This window comes from Heliangelus exortis, chromosome 6 (genome assembly GCF_036169615.1).
Source record: "Heliangelus exortis chromosome 6, bHelExo1.hap1, whole genome shotgun sequence".
Lineage (NCBI taxonomy): Eukaryota > Metazoa > Chordata > Aves > Apodiformes > Trochilidae > Heliangelus > Heliangelus exortis.
This window is the reverse complement of record NC_092427.1, coordinates 34,603,006-34,618,602: the sequence shown is the minus strand read 5'-3', so window position 1 is coordinate 34,618,602 and position 15,597 is coordinate 34,603,006. Positions and strand designations below refer to the sequence as shown.

The window sequence follows — 15,597 nt, the reverse complement described above, 5'->3', positions numbered from 1 at the left end:
AGCTCTTTAGTAGCTGAACACTGATTTGTCTTGATCATAGAATGACTTAGGTTGGAAAAGACCTTTAAGACCATCGAATCCAAGTGTAAAATACTTCCAAATCCACCAAAGAGCCAGGTATCTTCTTACTTCCCATCTTCCAATAACAAGGAGACCCATAGGAGGAGATGCTGTGACCCAGCTGTGCCCACAATGAGGGTTTTTTTCCTTGACCAGCAGCATGACCCCATCCTTGTTGGGTACCCACTGCCTCAGCAGAGCCTGAGCTGGTATGACTGAACTGGTGGAAGGTCAGGCTAGCACAGAACAAGCTGAGAACAGGCAAATTTCACTCAAAAAGCAAAGCAAAAGCCAACCTCACCCACCTTTACCTTCTGCTGATGACTGCAGTAACACCAGAGAAGGCTTTAATGTCAGCAAAGCCTTCAGCAGTGTGATAGCATCCATCCTCTCCCATCCTTCCTGCTCCATCCTTCCCAAGCAAAGACCTCAACACAAGAAAAAAAGAGGCCAGCCCAGCAACTGCTTAAATACTCTTCTGCCTTTTTTTTTTTTTTTTTTTTGCTTCTTTTTTTAAAGAGAAACTTTAACCAAAGTTAAAGTTTAACCCACCCAGAGGAAATGTAATCAGCAAAGCCCTTGGAGAATGGGGCCAGCTGGGTCAGCACCACTGCTTTGGTTACAGCTGGGGAGCTAAATGTAAAAAAGAAAACCAAAAAACAAACAAAAATAAAACAGAAAAAAAAAGATTAAAAATTAATTCCTGTATTTGGTTCCATTCAGGAAGCAATAAAAGGGTGTGGGGGGGGGAGTATTGCAAATAGGAATCCAAGGTGACCTGCAGATCTGTCTCCCTTCTTTGAAATACATATAAAGAATTTTTAAAGGCTGGTTCTTCTGTTTTCTAGATAACAATAGAAAGAAAAATCTAAATGCAGTGGGTTTGCCTTCAGCCACAAAAACTCCAGGTTTACTTTGGGAGGAAGCAAAATGGCATCTCAAGGCCTAATACATTCAAGACTCCGGGTTCTCCAAAAATAAACCCGAGCATCACAAGGCAGGCAGCACTGCCAGCAGTCCCTGAGGGATCACCTGCCCTTGTCACAGCAGATTTCATGAGGATTTACAGAAAAATCACCTAGTGAGGACTCTGCTGTCTAACCCACCAGCCTGACACTGTAGGAAGAAATCTTGGGTGTACTCAACATTCTCATCCGCAGGCTGGGGCTGCAAGTGGCAGCATCTGGAGCTCTTTCTGAAGAGGTTATGATAAAGGGAGTGATGGAGGAAAGAAGAACAAAAAGGGGACTAAAATACAGGGTGACATGTAGGTAGATGTAGTGGCTAACAAGTTGCTTACTCACACCTGGGGAAAACCACTGGCTCAGGTGTCTCCCAGTATCAGAAGTCCTACTGGACACCTTGTTCTTGTATGGAGCACAGGGTAAACAGGGTCCTTACAGAGGAAAATGGGTGAGGGTTTATTCCCATGATGGAAAAGGATTGGTTTTGGGATGAACACTCAAATTTAACATCATGCTGTATTAGAGTATAAAATCCACACTGGCTTTCCTGATTAAATCAGCGTTTTCCGAGCAAAGGGGGAAAATTCTCTTAAGCACCACTGAGGGATGAGCTGCTTGGAAGGGCCCTGTTTCACAGAGTGAATTTGTCACCATCAAGTGAGCCTTGTTAGAAGCTCTTTGATGTGTTTCCTGCATGCCTGGAGGTCACCAGCACTGCACAAGGCAGCAGCAAGGCCTCAAGGGAAGAATCAGAGCATCCCACTCCCTCCCCCTCCTCCTCTTCCTCCTCCTCCTCCTCCCAGCAGCCTTTGTCGTAGTGTCTTCCTCTGCTTATTTCTCTGTTGATGCATATTGGTTGAGAAATGATGATGCTGTTGTTATGGGTGGATGTTAAGAGCCCTGCCTAGACAAGCAGAATGATTTCAGATGCTGTGTTAAGGCAGCATCCCACGAGCATCCCCACTCCTGAGGAGGGGAATTAAAACCCCATACATCTCAGTGGGACCACTTCCCTGCCTCATTTTTTACCCTGGTGAAACAAAAGGAACTGTCACCTCCACTTCAACACAGTATTTAGGTTTTGGAGAGGGAAAAAAAAACCCAACAAAACAAACCCAACACATCTTTCAGTTCAGCAGAAGGGCTTGGGAGGGTGTCATCCAGCATCCCCCAGCCCTAGGTACAGCCTCAGTTCCCAGCAGTGTGATGGGTTGGGATGTGTTTAGGCTTGGGGGAGGGCTGGGGGAGAAAGAGCAGCTTGGTGTGATGCAGCTTTGCACAGGTGTCTCCATCTCTCCCCCCCTCTGCTCTGCTGGAAAACAAGAGCAGCCTTGACAAGGGTGGGAGCAGCATCGCCTGCACCCACTCACCTGGGGAAGCAAACAGCCCCTGCTCTCCCAGCTTGGTTTCCAGCAGCTTGCCAGGCTCCCAGCCAGGTAGGAAAGTCCTGTCAGGTGAGCAGAGCACCTCTAGATACCTAAGGAGGTCATGGATTAACCAGCTTACTGACTCAGGACAGGGGTGTTTGAAGGGGTTGCAAAATGTCATCCTTATGGGGTGAAGCTCAGTAATAAGGAGAGACCAGCCAGGATTTGTCTGAGTCACCTGTTTGCTATTTATTTCTCTGGATTTCCAGGATGCTAAGGTGGTGCCCACCCAAAAAACTCTGGGCTCAGCATCATGATTTAAAACCCTCACGGCCAAAGTCATCCATCACACCCCCTGCTGCAAGGTTCAAGGCAAAGGGGAAGGGGGGGGAAGAAAAGGCAAACAAAATAAATTTTAAAAAGGAAAATTAAAAAAAAAAAAAAGGAAAAATAAAAAAAAAAAAAAAGGAAGACCCAAAAAAAATGGTGACCCTCAGCCACCACAACCTTCTCTGGGAGGAGCAGGACCTCCAGCTGGACCCAGCCAAAGCCTCCTCGTGTGCCTGCAGGTCCCAGGGATGTGGGGGGTGATGGCAAGGATCAGGGTTACTGAGTCCCAGTTTCTGAGCAGTGAAACCAGGACAAGAAGCTGTCTGCAAGCTTCTAGAGCCAGGAAAGGGAACGGTGCCTCTTAATTTAGCAAGGGGAGTAATATAAAAAGAGCTTTCCCTATCTCCCACCTCCCAGCCCTCCTACAGACTGACTTATTTTAGTGCCTGGCTACACCCCGGCATGCAGAAAACCATTAGGGTTGCCAAACGCCTGTTTCAGGAGACAATTTACAGAGACAAAATAATTGTGTTTTATTCACTGCTCCTCACCAGAGCACCCGAGGCTGAGGCTGGCCAGAAACCTCGCTGCCAGCTCCTGAAGTTGGAGCTCATTTCACTGCCTGCTTTGGAGCAGGCTGTGACTTTGGGGCTTTTTCCCCAAATTCCAGAAAGTTTGTCTGCTCCTGGCCATGCCCCCCAGGCTGCAAGGGCAGCAGGAAGGACCAGGCTGGGTCCTGCTGGTTGTTCCAGGGGGGAGGATGCTGGAGGGAAGGTGGCCACACGATGTCACAGCTGCCAGCAACCTGGGGACTTGGAGTTTGGAGAGTGAGGAACAGAGGCTCCCAGCTCTGGTGGGCTAAGAAAAACCTCCCCTCCCACACCACCTTTCATCAACACGGAGAGAATCAGCCCGAGCCATAAATTAAGACCACAAAGTCCTATATTAAGACCACAAAGTCCTAAATTAAGAGCCAAGAGGATGGCTGAGTGCACTGTAGGAAGATGCCTGAGGAAAGAAGTCTCTTTTGGGAAGAAATCCTGCAGTTTCCTCACTTTTTCATGGACATCAGCATCTCCCTCCTGCTCCCAGCAGAGCCAAGCTCTTAGGTTGTGCCCTGACACAGGGTCCAACTGCACGAGCATCTCAGCATCCCAGGTGGCTGTGCTAACCAGACCCTTTTCTTAACTTCTGACCAAGTTAAGTCTTTCCCATGACAAAGGCCCTTGCAACAGAACTCAGTTGCTGATGAAACATTGATAAAAATTTCCACTTTAAAAATAAAGGATTCTCTGTTAAAAAAAAAAAAAAACCAACAAAAAAAAAAACCCAAACCAAAACGAAAACCATTCTTACTTTATGGAGTTTCCTTCTAATAATATTATTTTTACCTATTAAATTCCATGTCAGAAGTAGTTATTGTATCATGTCATATTATGACAAGAATAATAGTTGAAATCTGCTCATTTTATTTTGCATTAGAATCACAAAGAGCAGCTGTTATCTGGTACTGCTGGAGACATCTTTCCTTTGTTCCAGATCAAAGTGGCTCCGGTCTGTGCCCCAGTGAAGCTGTCAAACCATTTTGTTACAACATGAACAAGAGACACTTTGATCTGGGAAACAAAGGCAAGGTAGTTTAATCAGTACCAAGCCCAAACCACTCCTGATTTTAGCAAAAGGAGAAGAAGAATTGCTGAAGCTCTTGTGCCATGTTGTGCTTGGGAACTGCAAGGCACGTAATGAGCTGCTGCAAAAGTTGGGATGGCAAAACATCCCCGGGCACTGACCACGTTTTGAGATACCCCAGAAGCTTTTCCTCAAAATTCTAAAAAAAAAAAATAAATCCAAAATTCCAGTTTATGGAACACTGAAAATACCTGGTTTGGCTCTAATAACCAAACAGGTTATTTCCCTTTGTGGCATTTCACAAGCATCTGGAAAATCTGATCGACTTTATGCCTCTGTCACTTACTGGTTTTCTAAAGCATCAACTTCAAGTGGTTTCTGCTAATTTGTTGAGCAGGCTTCCACACAGATGTGCTGAATTCTTTCTGCTGATTCTTTCAGATCTCCTTGAAAAAAAAAAAAGAAAAAAGGCAGATTGAGTCTATCCAGAATATTTCAGAAGCACATTTCAGTTTCATAAAAGTCTCAGGATAAATAACCTAGGACTTTTCCTTTCATTTATGACACATCTATAGATTAAAATATTAAATTAAATAAATAGCCCAAGGTTTTTTTTCCTTATATTGATGATACATTTGCAGATTAAAATATCAAAACAAACAAATAGCCTAAGATTTTTTCCTTATACCGACAACACATTCGTAGACGAAAATATCAAAATAAAGCCAAAGTATTGAGAGAAAATATCAAAATAAGGTCTTATTCTATGAGTTGCACAAAATGAAGGTTGGAGATGGTGGAAAGCCATTTCAGACTCCTTCCTTCCACAGAAGATTACAAATTCAGGGATGCAGGACTATTCCTTTTCTCACCCTACCCCTGAACTGCAGAGCATCTCTGCTCTCTGTTTTCTTTGCTGCCCTCCAGCCTTGATCATTGCTTTTATTTAGGCAAACTTAAAGCCAGATTTTTTTTTTTTAAAGGGCTGTTTGAACAGATGCAAAGCACAACAGCTGGATATTAATGCTACTTGGCAACACAACAATTTTAGGGCTTGGTTGTTTTTTTTTTTTTCTCCTCCTTTTTAATTAACGCCCTACCATATTACAACAAGGAAACAGTTTCCCTTCTTTTATTACCATCCTGAGCCAAGTATTAAATAAGATTTCATTTAATTAGCTCTTACATTCTCCTCTCTTGCAGGTTTATTCAGTAACACAAGGTTCTTACCCAGCTCTTTTTCTGGCAGGCAGATAAAAATCCTGCTGATGGTGGTGGGAACACATCAGACACCTCATTTACATGCAAGATGTGCTGCTGGGCTGTGAAAAGAGAGATATTTTCAGCCAGTCCTGAGGTTCACCTTTTGCTCTGCCTGCCAGCTGCTCTGCTCCCTGTCCTCTTTCTCCAGCACCTGGGGACATCACCAGCACCGTGGGGCTCATCCCACCTTTGGGTCACTCCTAAAACTGAAGCTTCAAGCTGGAGGTGCAAGGTTTGTGTGCTGGCACCCCCTGGTCCTGCTGGCATCACTCCTCTCCCCCATCCCCAGCTTTTTTCTGCAGACCAGAGGAGCCAGTTTGCCTTGCCCTGGTGTCTTGGATTGGTGGTCCTTGGCAGTGCTCCTGCTCTCCTCTTTAAGTTCACTCCCTAAGGTGTGGATCCTCTGGCCTTTCCACCCAGAGGGCAGCTTCTCAGCTCACTCGTGAGCCTGCCAGCAGCCTTGTTGACCTCTGAAGATGTGTGCCCAGGTAGCCAAGAAGGCCAATGGCATCCTGGGCTGGCTCAGGAACAGCGTGGCCAGCAGGTCCAGGGAAGGGATTCTGCCCCTGTGCTCAGCCCTGGGGAGGCCACAGCTTGAGTCCTGTGTCCAGTTCTGGGCCCCTCAGCTCAGGAAGGAGATTGAGGTGCTGGAGCAGGTCCAGAGAAGAGCAAGGAGGCTGGGAAGGGATCCAGCACAAGTCCTGTGAGGAAGGGCTGAGGGAGCTGGGGGTGTTGAGGCTGGAGAAGAGGAGGCTCAGGGGAGACCTCATCACTCTCTCCAACTCCCTGAAAGGAGGTTGGAGCCAGGGGGGGGTTGGGCTCTTTTCCCAGGCAACTCTCAGCAAGACAAGAGGGCACAAGAGGTCTCAAGTTGTGCCAGGGGAGGTTTAGGTTGGACATGAGAAAGAATTTCTTTCTGGAGAGGGTGATCAGCCATTGGAATGGGCTGCCCAGGGAAGGGGTGGATTCTCCATCCCTGGAGATATTTCCAAAGAGCCTGGATGTGGCACTCAGTGCCATGGGCTGGGAACTGCAGCGGGAGTGGATCAAGGGTTGGACTTGATGAGCTCTGAGGTCCCTTCCAACCCAGCCAGTTCTAGGATTCTATGATTCTATGTGGAGTCACTGCTGCACATGCCCAAGGTACAAACCCCCTGGGCACGACCTTAAGGGATGAGGCTGCTGGGACAGCACTTGTGTGAACACAGATGGGAGCAGAAGCAGCTCTGAGTCTCACCCCAAGCTGGATCAGCTGGGGAAACTGATGCTGCTGGAGGATTTGACACCACTGATGTCTTGCTAACGTGGCTTGTCACCTCAGTCTGTCCCCTGGGAGCAGCAACACGAGCTGGCAGCCCAGCCCAGCCTCAACTTGAGAAATCTTGCGGAGGTTTTTTTCTTTGGAGTGGGCACCTCATCCTTTTGAGGCAGCAATAATAACCTAAATCATGGCATTAGTCACTTAAAATCAGTTGGCATTTGCAAGGAGCCCTTGGGAAGGGAGACACAGCATCACATCACACAGATAAAATTTAGGGAGTGAAAAAAACCTCTGCCCTAAACTCATCAGCCAGGCACAGAGCACAAAGATCCATCCAAAACTGAGAGCATCACCTTGAAGCAACAAATCACAGCAAACCCCAGAGCCTTGGGACAAAGTCCCCTAAGAGGATGAGCTCCCAAAGTTTTATCCAGTCCAGCAGAACCCCCCCAAGCTGAGTCAGGTTGAGTCACATCCACCCAGATCAGGATAATCCTGCTGGCAGGTCCAGCTGGACCCTTTGCATCCAGAACCTCCAAGCACCTCCAGAGCTGTGCCCCAAAAGTGGAGCAAGGAGAAGTTTTGGGCAGGAGGAGGAGGAGGAGACCTTGAGCAGCAGCAGCAGCTCTGAGAAGGGAGGGGAGAGATTGATGGGGAGAGGAGGAAAAAAAAAAAAAAGTGGAGGAGAAAGAAGCCAGGGCAGGAGTGGGCGTCTGGTCCAGGTACTGGTGACAGCATGCCAGGAGGCTTTCCAGTCTGTGAAAAGTGCTCTGTGAAAGAAAAAAAAATAAAAAAAAATAAAAAAAAAAGGAAAAAAAGACATTCGAGCAGCGAGGTGAAAGGTCTGGAAAAAGCGAGGAGCGAGAGAGGGAAGGAGGAGGAGGAAACGTGGGCACAGAAGTAGGTGGTGCCACATAGCAAGTTTCTGATGTAGCCGGGAAAGGCATCCAGAGCTCCCGATTCCCAGTCCCACGCCTTCACCAGGAGACCATCTGTCCTCTCCCTGGGGGAAGGAGCCCCCGGGTCAGGCGAGAGCACTTCCCTCATCCCGTGAAAAACAGGAGGCGGTGCCGAGCCTCAGCATCACTCCTTGGGCTTCCTGTTCCAGCAGCTCTGATCCAAACTGGGGCTGTGCCTGCTGGTACCAGCTCTGGAGAGAGCATCATCCCTCCTCTGGGACCTGCCAGGCTCACCTGCCTCCCAGGATGGCTATAAAAGCATCAGATTTTATAATCTGATTTTATAATCTTATAATTTTATATATATATATATTTTATAATTTTATAAAAGCTCTGCGTTGGGTTTTTTATTTTTTTCCACCCTAGTGCACAGCCATAGCTAATCCAATTCCTCCCTCTGGAAAATGGTAAAGGTGGGTTTGGGGTGGGCTCTTGCCTGATGAAAGGTTGTCTTGCAGGACAACAGACACTCCCCCAGATTCTGCTGGGAGCAGGCTGTGGAGCAAAGCAGCCACATGGAATGGTTTGGTCTCTGTTTTCCCTTCTTTCCCTCCTCCAGCCTTAATTTGAAGGAGAATTTTAAGAATTTGTAGCATCACAGAATGGTTTGGCTTGGAAGGGACCTTAAAGGTCATCAAGATGCAACCCCCTGCGTGGGTAGGGTCATCCCCCACTAGACCAGGTTGCACTGAATTAATTTCTGGATAGTGACTCCTTTTTCCTGGCATCATTTGTGGATATGAGAGCAGGCACAACATTCCCATTCCATAGAATCATAGAATCCTAGAACTGGCTGGGTTGGAAGGGACCTCAGAGCTCATCAAGTCCAACCCTTGATCCACTCCCGCTGCAGTTCCCAGCCCATGGCACTGAGTGCCACATCCAGGCTCTTTTGAAATATCTCCAGGGATGGAGAATCCACCCCTTCCCTGGGCAGCCCATTCCAATGCCTGAGCACCCTCTCCAGAAAGAAATTCTTTCTAATGTCCAACCTAAACCTCCCCTGGCACAACTTGAGACCTCTTGTGCCCTCTTGTCTTGCTGAGAGTTGCCTGGGAAAAGAGCCCAACCCCCCCCTGGCTCCAACCTCCTTTCAGGGAGTTGGAGAGAGTGATGAGGTCTCCCCTGAGCCTCCTCTTCTCCAGCCTCAACACCCCCAGCTCCCTCAGCCTCAAGTCCTGGATGAAGGCTCACAAGCAGTGCTGGGAATGCCTTCAGGACACATCCCCAGGGCACTGCCTGCATCCCCTGGAGCTGCCAGCACCTGAGGAGCACCCAGCCTCACCTTGTCATGCCAGGTACCACCGGGGTGACCCACAGCATCTTCAGGTCTGGATGGGCCCTTCAGGAGGGTGCCAACCCACTGGCATGATGCTGGTGGCCTGGGTGTCTGTTGTTATGTTGCCCAGCACGATCCAGACCTGTCATCTTGAGCTTTAAAAAGGACCAAGCTATAGGGGATGTTGGAAGATGGGATCATCTTCATCTCCCTCAGGGTTAAGTGTCCACGCTCAGGAGGCTGAAACAGTGCTCAACACATCTGAAAAAAATCCACGGGCAGCTCATCCACAAAGAACAAGGCACCTGGAAACTTCAGAGAGCTTCACACTGAGGTAACAACCAGGTGGCCCCACGTCCCCTGGCAGCCCCAGCCCCGGGGGCAGAGCGGGGCTGGCAGCTCCTGCCAGCCAGGAGCAAACCAACCCAACCTCTTCCCATCCCATGGGAATGCAAACTTTTGACACCACTGGAGAGGCCCCGTGGCTGGAAGGTGTGTATTTACATCTCTGCTTTCTCCCCAGGAGGGGTGGGTGCCAATCCTGCCCCAGTCCTTTGAATGCTGCCAGTGCAGGATCCCTCCTTTGCCCTCTAGAAAGTTCCTCTCCCTGCATCAGACTCAGAGAACAAAGCACGGGGCTGTTTAGCCTCAGGATTTAACCACCTGCTGTAATACTTACTTGATCTAATCTTTTGTTTTAATTAAAAGCCTTTCAGTTTGGTTGGCAGGGTGGTTTTTTTGTTGGTTTCTTTCCCCCCCCCCCCCTCCCTGCACCCAACACAGACTTGCCACCTGCTTCACCAGCTCCCTCTCAGCCATGAAGTTCAAACTGAGCCTCTTTAATTGCCTCCAAATGTGTGGAAAAGGCTGGAAAAAAGCCACCAAAGTCACCCCAATAAGTAGGTGTTCAACCTCAGGTCCAGCCCCATCTGGGTGCTGCTTGGGGGATTGTCCCAACAGGACTGTTATGGACACCAAGAGAAAAATGGTTTGTGTGAGATGAGATTTAAACTTGGTTTCAAGCACTGACATGAATTCTTTTCTGTCTCATCATTAAAACCCCTGCAGTCACACCAGAGATCTCCTGCAATGGATGCCTTACCTTAAAATGGCTGCTTTGAATACCATTCCAACTTTTTTTTTTTTTTCCCCCTCTACAAATTTGAATAAAACCCAGACTTCACCAGCCAGCAGAAGCCTTTTGAGTAGGTCACTCTAGACGTGGAAGATCAGCAAACAGAAAAAAAAAAAAAAAAAAGAAAAAAAAGAAGATTCCTGTAGGTGCAACCAAGCCTCAGAGATGCCAGCCCCTCACCACAGCTCCTTGGCAAGGTTATGATCCACTCTCCTTCCATTTGTGATCCCTCCAAGCTTTAAAGGCTTTTCTTATCTTTTTTAGGAAGCAGAGCTCTAGCCCTTTAAGCCTGGCCACATGCTTCCCACACCAAAATAACTGGAAAACTCCCTATTTGTGCTATTCCTGGCATCCCACCTTTCAGGGCTAGCAATAGAGCAGGGAATCCCATACAACCAGCCCTATGGAGACACCTTCAGCTAACATGACCACCACCACCCAGGAGAAAGAAAAGCCAAAATATAGATAATATTCTTCTATATACAAAGATAAAGAAGACAACAGCAAAGCCTTGGGCACACCCAGCCAGCTGGGGACTTCCACACCTTTCTCCCTGCTTTGGGGGAGAGGGATGTGACAAAAGCCAAGCTGCCTTTGGGTCCATCAGCATCCTCAGCATCTGAAGCTCTGCTCTGCTTCCCTGCAGGCATCTGGGGAGCAGGGGAGATGTCTGTGTGCCACCCTGTGCCAGTGAGAGCCACCAGGATGTGTCACAACAGGCGGCGTGTCGTGCCTCACTGCTCTGCAGAGCAGTCAGCCAAGAGGATTAAAAAAAGAAAAAAAAAAGAAAAAAAAAAAGAAAGAAGGAAAAAAAAAAAAAAAAAAAAAAAAAGGAAAAAGAAAAGATTCAGATCTAATATGTGAGTGGGCCGGTATGTGCAAAAGAGATGAATATGAAGTAAAACATGCTGGATGCTACAGTAATAACTGGGGAGAGGCTGGAAGGCAGCCAGGGATGGGGGGGGATAAGGGTGGGATGCTGCTGGGATCAGGGTGGTGAGGATGAAGCTCCTGAATGAGCAATGAGGTGGATCCCAAGGGTGAGTCCTCTCCTCTGCAACCAGCACAGCTCTCTGCCCCAGATACAAGTGGTTTGGACCAGCTCTTGGGACACACAAGCTCCTGCCCCCCAAGATTTCTGGGTGATCAGAGCACTCTTCTGAAGATGCTGAACATAAAATGCCTCTTTGGGCACCCAGGATGCAAATTGATGGGTGCAAACCCCTAAATTCATGTTTATGGAGGAGGATGGGGAAGGGCTGAGGGGCTGAGCAACCTCCAGTGCCCACATCCCCCAGCCCATGGGGAAGAAGAGCTGGGTCTCCCCCTGGTCCCCTGGGTTCTCACTGTCTGCAGTCAAACACCCGTTTCCAAAGTGCTTTTGGTGGCACCAAGATGACTCATTACAGGGTTTCAAAATGTGTAAATATGATCACATCCTAATTCAGTGTCACCAATGAGCTACCCTGATGCTGGGGGGGTGGTGGGGGTGGTGACTTGGCTCTGCAGAAACCTTGGAAATTCCTGCCCAAACTGGTGAGGAAAAAAAAAAATTCATTTGCTTTTGAGTCACTGCAGGCAAAGAGTTAATTTTTTTTATTTTTTTTTTCTTTCCTCCTTATTTTGGCACCAGATTTCAATGGAGACTTCTGTGCAGTTTTACAACCCAGCACTGCTATATTTTGCACCACCAATTTACAACTGAGTAATAAGTAAACAGAAGATTTTTTGGCTACACGGGATTTTCCAAGGTGATTAAATAATTTTCTAAATAGCTCTGAGAACGAGGCTGTCTGAAATCCCCAAGGTAATAGGAAATTAATTGCATCCACACATGCTCTGATGCTATAGGAGGGATTCAAATTTACTGAGGAGGAATCTAAAATACTTAAGAAAGCAAACAAAACTGAACAAGGAGCCTTGCAATGTAAATTAAACAGTGAGCACAGAGGCTACAGAGGATTTCCTCCCCAAAAAGGCTCTGCCCAGCCAGGGACCATCACTGATGGTGCCACCTCTCAGGTGCACACGTTGGAGGGACCTCCCAACATTTTGTGACATGGACAAAAAAGGGTTCATGGAGCCCTTTAGCACCTCAAACTGCAGCCCCCAAGGGTGGTACTGACCCGAGGCAGGACTTACCTGAAGGACCAGGGGTCTGGAGCATCAAAGACTGGGCTGGGGGTGATGGTTTTGGGGGTGAACCTTTATCTGGGGCTACACTGGGGCTTCCTTCCCAAGCTTTTTGAAAGTGGGAGCCCTCTCCACCAGCTTCCTCAGCCCTGGGGTTGCTGCAGGCTGGAGCTGCCTCTTCCCAGCTCCTGGGGTGGGAAGGGCAGCCCAAACCCCATGTGAGAAAGGGGCTGGTCCTTCCCAAGGGCTGCAGGTGCAAGGCACAGGGCAGGATGAGCAGCCGTGCCTGGGAGCTTCCCAGGGCAGGGATAGCCCTCCATCCCAGCAGAGGTGGGCAGGGGGAGCACAGAGCCCTGGAGGAAGGGCTCTGGAAAGCCACCCCTCTTCAGCAGCTCGAGGAAATTCATATTTCATGTTCTGCTCCTTCCCTGCCCACGGAGTTCTTTCTCGTGGTGCTGTGTAGGTGTGTGTGAGGGATTTATCCTTTCCCCACTGAATCACTGCAGCACAACATCTTTTCAACCCTCCTGCACAGCAGAAAAGAACCTCGTGGCATTTTCTCCTCCTTTCCCTGCTTAAGGAGGCAGCCAGGGAGCTCCTCAGCATCACCCAAGGGCTCCCAGGCACCACCACCCCTCCCACCCCCCTCCATGTGGCCAGCACGGGGGTGCCAAGGATGCTGATGATTGAAAGAGGATGGACCCAGGGAAGGGCCAGGAGGATGCTCAGAGGGCTGGAGCAGCTCTGCTGTGAGGACAGACTGAGAGAGTTGGGGTTGTTCAGTCTGGAGAGGAGAAGGCTCTGAGGAGACCTTGTTGTGGCCTTCCAGTATCTGAAGGGGCTACAAGGAAGCTGGGGAGGGACTTTTTAGGATGTCAGGGAGTGATAGGAGCAGGGGAAATGGATTCAAACTAGGGGAGAGCAGATTCAGATTAGATGTTAGGAAGAAGTTCCTCACCATGAGGATGGTGAGACACTGGCACAGGTTGCCCAGGGAGCTGGTTGAAGCCCCATCCCTGGAAGTTTTTAAGGCCAGGCTGGACAGGGCTCTGAGCAACCTGATCTCAGTGGTGTCTCTGCCCATGGCAGAGGGGGTTGGAACTGGACGATCTTAAAGGTCCCTTCCAACCCTGAAAATTCTGTGATTCTGTGATAATTTTTCAACTACAAGATCTCTGTGTGCAGAGCAGGATGTCCTGAGCATGGTGTGCTCTCCTCTCTGCCCCAGCAGCCCAGATCCAAGCCCAAGTGTGACCAAAGCCCCAGACCCAGCAGGAAGGAGCATTCATGCTTTAAATAGGGTCCTCTGGAAGATTTCCCATTGCCCCATCTGCACCTGGGGCTTGTGGACAAGTCCTCTGCATTTCAAGAAAACAAGAAGGAAACCAGTTCTGCAGCCACGGCCATGGGCAGAGGGAAGGCCCTCAGTGGATGCTTTCCCTGCTGGAAGAGTTGTTGGAACAGCTTAACCCAACAGTGCTTTCCAACAGAGGACTTCAGAACATTAATTTGATGGGCCAGACACAAGGCTGCAGGACCATGCTGGTCCAACATCACTGTGATTTTATTGAACTTCTGTCAGTCACAGCTCAGCCCAGATCAAGGTGAAAAAAAAAAACCAAACCAAAAAAACCCCCACAAAAACCATACAACTAAGTTTTTCCAGTTATATTGGTCATAGAAAGATCACTAAATTACTCCTAGCATATTCTGTCTCATCCTTGAACCTCCAAGACAACAGTGCCTGGCTCCTTCCTTCTCCCGTTGCTGCTCCCAGAACAGGGCAAGATCACAGTGGATGTGCAGACAGAAAAACAGCAAACATAAAGCCACCAGTTTGGGTTTCCCACATTTAATCCCCTCTGGGCTGGGATGAGAGGAGGGACACTGCTTGCCCCCAGCTCTGACCCCACCAGCCCAAGCAGTTTGTCCCCTCTGCTCCAAAATACACAAGACCTCTGGGCCACCTCAGCAACACAGATATTTCTGAAGGTTTCTGATGGAGTTCCTCCCTCCCAGTTCTAGTTATTTTTGCTTTCTCTTCCTGTTTTTTATTCCCCACCTCCTGTTCTGTCTCTGTCCCCCAGTGACACTTGAGAAGTGACCATGAAGATGTGGATTGATATGGGGGTGGGGGGTCACCAGGACAACTTCTGAGGGCAGGGATGCTTTGAATCATAGAACCATAGAACTGGCTGGGTTGGAAGGGACCTCAGAGATCACCAAGTCCAACCCTTGCTCCACTCCCACTGCAGTTCCCAGCCCATGGCACTGAGTGCCACATCCAGGCTCTTTTGAAATATCTCCAGGGATGGAGAATCCACCCCTTCCCTGGGCAGCCCATTCCAGTGTCTGATCACCCTCTCCAGAAAGAAATTCTTTCTCATGTCCAACCTAAACCTCCCCTGGCACAACTTGAGACCTCTTGTGCCCTCTTGTCTTGCTGAGAGTTGCCTGGGAAAAGAGCCCAACCCCCCCCTGGCTCCAACCTCCTTTCAGGGACTTGGAGAGAGTGATGAGGTCTCCCCTGAGCCTCCTCTTCTCCAGCCTCAACACCCCCAGCTCCCTCAGCCCTTCCTCACAGCACTTGTGCTGGATCCCTTCCCAGCCTCCTTGCTCTTCTCTGGACCTGCTCCAGCACCTCAATCTCCTTCCTGAGCTGAGGGGCCCAGAACTGGACACAGGACTCAAGCTGTGGCCTCCCCAGGGCTGAGCACAGGGGCAGAATCCCTTCCCTGGACCTGCTGGCCACGCTGTTCCTGAGCCAGCCCAGGATGCCATTGGCCTTCTTGGCCACCTGGGCACACTGCTGCCTCCTCTTCAGCTTCCTGGCAATCCAGACTCCCAGCTCCCTTTCTGCCACTCTGTGCCCAGCCTGGAGCTCCCCATGGGGTTGTTGTGTTGAACCTCATCCCGTTGGGATCAGCCCAACTCTCCAGTCTGTCCAGGTCCCTCTGCAGAGCCCTCCTGCCTTCCAGCTGATCCACACTTCCCCCCAGCTTAGTGTCATCTGCAGATTTGCTGATGATGGACTCAATCCCCCCATCTAAATCATCAATAAAGGTATTTTTTGTCTCCTTTGTCTCCTGAATTCCCAAAGACCACTTAAAAACTGCCAGTTCCCACCTCCAGGAATCTCCAGGCAGCTCTGCTTCATCAAATCCTCAAGCAAACATAAGCAGGAGGGGGAAAAGGACATTAAAAAAAAGGCTGGAT

General features: G+C 49.0%; 1 protein-coding gene across 1 annotated transcript in view; it reads right to left on the bottom strand.

Moving 5' to 3' along the window:
• The window catches only part of GLS (glutaminase), a 119,667-nt gene that overhangs the window by 100,773 nt on the left and 3,297 nt on the right, over window positions 1-15,597 (bottom strand). The window lies entirely within an intron of this gene.